General features: G+C 41.7%; 2 long non-coding RNA genes across 2 annotated transcripts in view; both read right to left on the bottom strand.

Annotated features, from left to right (window-relative positions):
- Positions 1–1,718: 1,718 nt before the first annotated feature.
- On the bottom strand, positions 1,719–3,128 carry LOC103369389 (uncharacterized). The gene is made up of 2 exons (XR_520826.1): positions 3,090–3,128; positions 1,719–2,036 (listed from the first exon to the last, which is right to left on the bottom strand). It is a non-coding gene; the product is annotated as an uncharacterized LOC103369389 (long non-coding RNA).
- Positions 3,129–4,190: 1,062 nt separating this feature from the next.
- LOC103369391 (uncharacterized) overlaps positions 4,191–5,232 on the bottom strand; it is a 15,307-nt gene continuing 14,265 nt past the window's right edge. The window contains exon 5 of the long non-coding RNA XR_520828.1: positions 4,191–5,229. This is a non-coding gene — a long non-coding RNA (uncharacterized LOC103369391). The remainder of the gene's footprint in view (positions 5,230–5,232) is intronic.

The following is a 5,232-nucleotide window of genomic DNA, read 5'->3' as shown; positions in this document are numbered from 1 at the left end:
TCATCATATAAATGTGATCAAAACCACATGACTGCATGTGATGTCACTCACTGGCCATAAATAAAATGTATTTTAAACCACATAGCATGGGAGAAGGTCAGAACAACAGTTCTCAGGGAAGAACCTTCAGAGTTCTTCTCTTTTTATGGTCTGGTGTGTAAACAGGGGAACAGCTCTGATGGGGAAGCTGATGAGCGGCAGTTAAACACAAGTCCCCTTGGAAGTTTTCTCATTTTCCTGCTGAATCATGGTCAATTTATTTGACTTTTTAAAAGAAAAAAAAACAAAACAAAACAACTCTTTCATGCCAAAGTGAAAACAGGCTTCTACAAAGTAAATGTTAATTTATCCAAAAAAAAAAAAGTTAAATAACTGGATGCGTAAGTTTTTCTCTCCTTTAAAGTTACTCATATAATTTAACACAGGTGCAGCCAGTCGGTGCTGGAAGTCAAACATTTAGTGAAACAGAGATCATGTGAGTGCAGTGAATGTGACTCAGTGACTGTAATGTAACAGTAGGTAGAACACTTGTTATAGTCAGTGTACATTCTAGGTGTCTTTTACTACTTATGTTGGACTGAAAACCTTCTCCAGAGCAAGAACGCATCCAGCTGACTGACTCCTATTCAGACACAGCAACAGAACATTTCAAACAAAGTTGGTAATTTGCATTTAAAAATCTATAATCAATAAGTGTGTATGTGTTTTTTATTGTATGTGTGTTGGTGTCTTTAAGGTTCCTCATCATGAAGTCTTCCAGCAGAGCAGTGGCAGCTGGAAGATCCAGCTGCAGCCAGAAAGTATAAAATGAATTACAAGCATCTGGTGTGATTCCATCAGACTTTCTGATAGAGCTTCTGTTTTCCAGTGAATGATGAATGAAGTGAGAACAAACATCCAGCTCTCCCACATGGGAAATGAATGAGTCAGTTTAAACAGCCTTTAATGTGGAAGTCGCCAAACAGTGACCAAGTTTGGAAATGCTTCACAAAAGGAGTTGGGCTATGACCTGTCAGTGGTTAATGTGGGTGAACGATGCAACACTTTGTGACTCAGTTGCAAAAAGCACTGAATACTGAAACCAGATCGATGGCAACACACCTCCCATGTGGTCGTAACTGAAGGAAGGTGAGACACAAATGTGTGAAATGGATACTGAGCAGCCTACATCGTTGCCGCTTCCTCTAAATGTCGCATGAATGACAATAGTGTTGACTTCAGTCTTAATTAGGTCTTATCTATTCATCATCATTAGCTTATTGATTATTTTGTCTTCTACACTTGTGTCAAAGAGGATAAACTACTCAACAGAAACACTTCACTGTGTTCCTTAAACTAACAGGAGAGGAAGTTACAACATTAAAAGTCACTTTTATGAGGGGGCTGCAACCTTGCAGTTGTTGCCTCGCAGCTAGAAGGTTGCCAGTTCGCGTCCTGGTGGGGGCACCGGAGTCTCCATGTTCTCCCCGTGCAGCGTGGGTTCTCCGGCTTCCTCCCACACAGTCCAAAAACATGTTGAGGTTAATTGGTGATTCTAAATTGTCCGTAGGTGTGAATGTGAGTGTGCTTGGTTGTCTGTCTCTAAGTGTAGCCCTGTGATAGACTGGTGACCTGTCCAGGTGAACCTGCCTTCACCCTGAGTCAGCTGGGATAGAGTCCAGCCCCCCATGACCCTAGTGAGGATTAAGTGGTGTATAGATAATAGATGGATGGAATAGTTCAGTCTAGATCAGTGTTTAATCAGCTCAAGATAAATGTTCTCACAACAATCCATCAGTATTCTCAGGATGTTGTTGAGGTAACACATCATAAAACGTTATTCTGTGAAACATTCTCACAATGTTGCCTGATAACAAAGAAAGGACTTTTTAAAGGTAACAATAGTCAAACAATGTTATTGCAAAACATTTTTTAAAGTCTTCAAAAAGACATTATCCTACCTTTAACATTGTAGGAACCAAAAACACTTCCAGCTGATGAAAACAGAAATTTCTCAGAACGATTTCAGAACAAAAGCTCGTTGTAGCATCTCTGTCCTGACAAACAACACAGATTTCTAAAGTTAACTTTTCATGAGCTCAGAATGTTTTGTGCCATTTATACATTTTCCAGCTGATCCAAGAAGGTTTTCAGATTGTTCATTTTGACTAAGAAGTAGCAGCGTTCCCTCAATATTCACAATCACCACATACCCAGACAGAAGAAGGCTGTAAAAACTTCAGTCTGAGGAATCACTTGTAATTGTAGAAGTCAGACAAACATAGTGGAGCAAAAGCTACAAAACTTGTCTCTTAGATGCAGTGGAGAAGAAGTGTAAAGCTGCATTAAATGGAAATACTACAGTAAAAGACAGGTATGGTAAATTTATACTTAAGTCAAGTACTTTAGTAAATGTACTCAGTTCCATTCCCCCACTGACAGTAGGTTGGATTCAGGGAGAAAACAGTTAAATGCTCAGAAGTATTCTGCTGACAACATCTGCAGGAAATGGTGGGAATGTGACCCATAGACCCCAATGCTTTGTCAACACGCCTGGTATTTGAATGTGACTTGATAAGTCGACCACATGGTCTCGTCACACAAAGTCTCATCTGTTCCTAAACACAAGTTCATGGACAGACTGGTGGTTGTTTCATTTCTTCAGGACATGTTTCCAGCAGTGAGGTCTGATGAGTTTTCCTCTAACACTGCTGGTATTTAATGGAACAAGACAAGTAGGAACTTGACAACTGAACATGTCTCTGAGATTAAGGGAATCCCACTAGACTGGTTTAAATCATGTTACCTGATAGATTTCCGTTTGTTCGTTCATTCAACAAGTATCTGCCTGTACAAGAACCAACACTTTTCACTCTGTAGATGCTCCTTTTCTGCAGAACTATTAGGAAACACTGCATAAACTTTCACCGCTATGCAGTGGCGGCTGGTGAAAATGTTTGGTGGTGGGGCGCAGTCTGCAAATGACCTTTTATTTAAAATCAGAAATTAGAATATGAGTAACATCAGGCACGACTATTTACAGGAATGTAAATTGTCTACCTTTGGAGGATATTCTAATCATAATCTAATTTAACATGATCAAGACTGACCAGAAGCATCGTTGCCTCGCAGCAAGAAGGTCGCCGGTTCGCGTCCCGGTGAGGACACCCGGGATCTTTCTGCGTGGAGTCTCCATGTTCTCCCCGTGCAGCCCACACAGTCCAGAAACATGTTGAGGTTAGTTGGTGATTCTAAATTGTCCGTAGGTGTGAATGTGAGTGTGCTTGGTTGTCTGTCTCTAAGTGTAGCCCTGTGATAGACTGGTGACCTGTCCAGGTGAACCTGCCTTCACCCTGAGTCAGCTGGGATAGACTCCAGCCCCCCATGACCCTAGTGAGGATTAAGCAGTGGATAGATGATGGATGGATGGATGACTTACCAGAACCAAATTTCAAAACCATTCGTTAAACTTTCATCAATATTTACAGGATCTGTACAAACTCAAAACAACTAAAACAGTAATAATGAAAAAAACACTATTCAGGGCTCCAGACTAACTCTTTCACTGGTAGCACCAGTACGACCCACTTTCTCATTTTGTTGCACCTCCAACCTGGTCAAAGGCAAAACATATGACGATTTACTGATGCTCCCTGAACGCCCCACATGGCAGGCTGAGGTAGCTGCTGTAGCTGCTGTGGTGTGCTCAGACAGGTGTTTGACCAAAAATTACCTTAAAAAGAGTAAACTCGGGCGTTCTCATGTTAGATTTGTCCGAGGTTAAACCCAGTTACACGTATTCTACCCGAGGTCTTTACTATGAGCGGAAAAACAGTGAATGCAGGTGTGCTCTGTTTTTCATGAGAAGACCTCATTTTTCAGTGCAGATACCGCAGCACACCGACGCTATTAAAGTCCTACTTTCAACCACTGTGGTTCCTGTGCCGGTTACAGCAACACTAGTACAGCTTCATGGTGCTCATCAGTTCACATTCGCAAAAAGAAGGTCGCAAATGCAATCTGGAGCTATTTGGAGACAAACAAAAAAACAACTGGCTCTTCTCGCTTTCTGCTCAGCAAACTTCTATTACTTTCTGGTTTAAGTCACCCACCTCTGTGAGCAGTCTTTTCTCCACTGACAGCACGGCCAATGCTGTCAAGAACTCACACAGATCAGAACAGGCGGACACAAATGCTGGACATAGACGGGGTTCAGGCAAATTCAGGCAGGTTTATTACCGGTCAGGGTTCAGTACACAGGAGGTCAGTCAAAACAAGCAGAGGTATCCAAAAAGCAAGAGGCGAAAGGCAAGATCGTAACAAAGCAGACTATGACTATGGCTTTGAAGAACGCTGGTACGAAGACTGTGAAGTGCAAAGAACTGGCAGCGAGACTGTGAGACACACAAGGTAATATACACGAGGTAATGAGGGGAGATGGGAAACAGGTGAGGGAAAGCCATCAGGGAGCAGGTGTGACAAGACAGGTGCGGGAAGTAAATCTAGGACAGAGACAACCAGTTAGTGATTCAAAATAAAACAGGAAAGACGAGACATAGAATGTGTACACAAAACAAAAACTTGACAGACATGACAAATGCATTGAGCTGTCACGACAGTAGCTGTCATTTAGAAGAAGAGGAGGGGACAGGCCGTGTGATGGTGTTAGACATGATATCCAACCACAGAAGACAAAAGCAAATAAAGACAAAATTAATTGGTTTACAGCAAAAGTGGACGGGTCCGGGATGCACTGAGCTGCGCCCCGTGAGAAGGTCTGCAGTTGCCAATCAGAGCCCGGGCCGAAGTCACATGATCACTCATGTGGCCGCGCCCCGCATCCAGGAAGTGTACGATTAGTAAACACACTAATTTTGAATCTGAAATAATATAAATGTTGTTAATATGGCAAAAGAATATGAACGTTATTATTAATTTTATTATTATTTTGTTATAATTAATTCAAATTTAATATTGTGTTTGAGAACTACTTTTTATCTGGTCATTAGTAGTGGGGCGCCGCCCCTGTATTGACCAGCCGCCACTGCCGCTATGACACCCAGTTATATTTATCTATAAAGCTAAACGAAGCAAATCAATCACCAAACTTCATGAATGTCTGGATGAAGTTTGTCGTCTCCTAAAAACAAATCAAACTCAGGTTATTATGTTTGACCCTAAACACGTCAGAATCACAACATAGTTACTGTGGATGGAACTGATTTGGCCTCCAGTTGTACTGTTGGGAACCTT

The sequence above is a fragment of the Stegastes partitus genome, unplaced genomic scaffold (genome assembly GCF_000690725.1).
Source record: "Stegastes partitus isolate 25-593 unplaced genomic scaffold, Stegastes_partitus-1.0.2 Scaffold1281, whole genome shotgun sequence".
Lineage (NCBI taxonomy): Eukaryota > Metazoa > Chordata > Actinopteri > Pomacentridae > Stegastes > Stegastes partitus.
The sequence above is the reverse complement of the archived record's forward strand: the minus strand, read 5'-3'. Positions and strand labels throughout refer to the sequence as shown.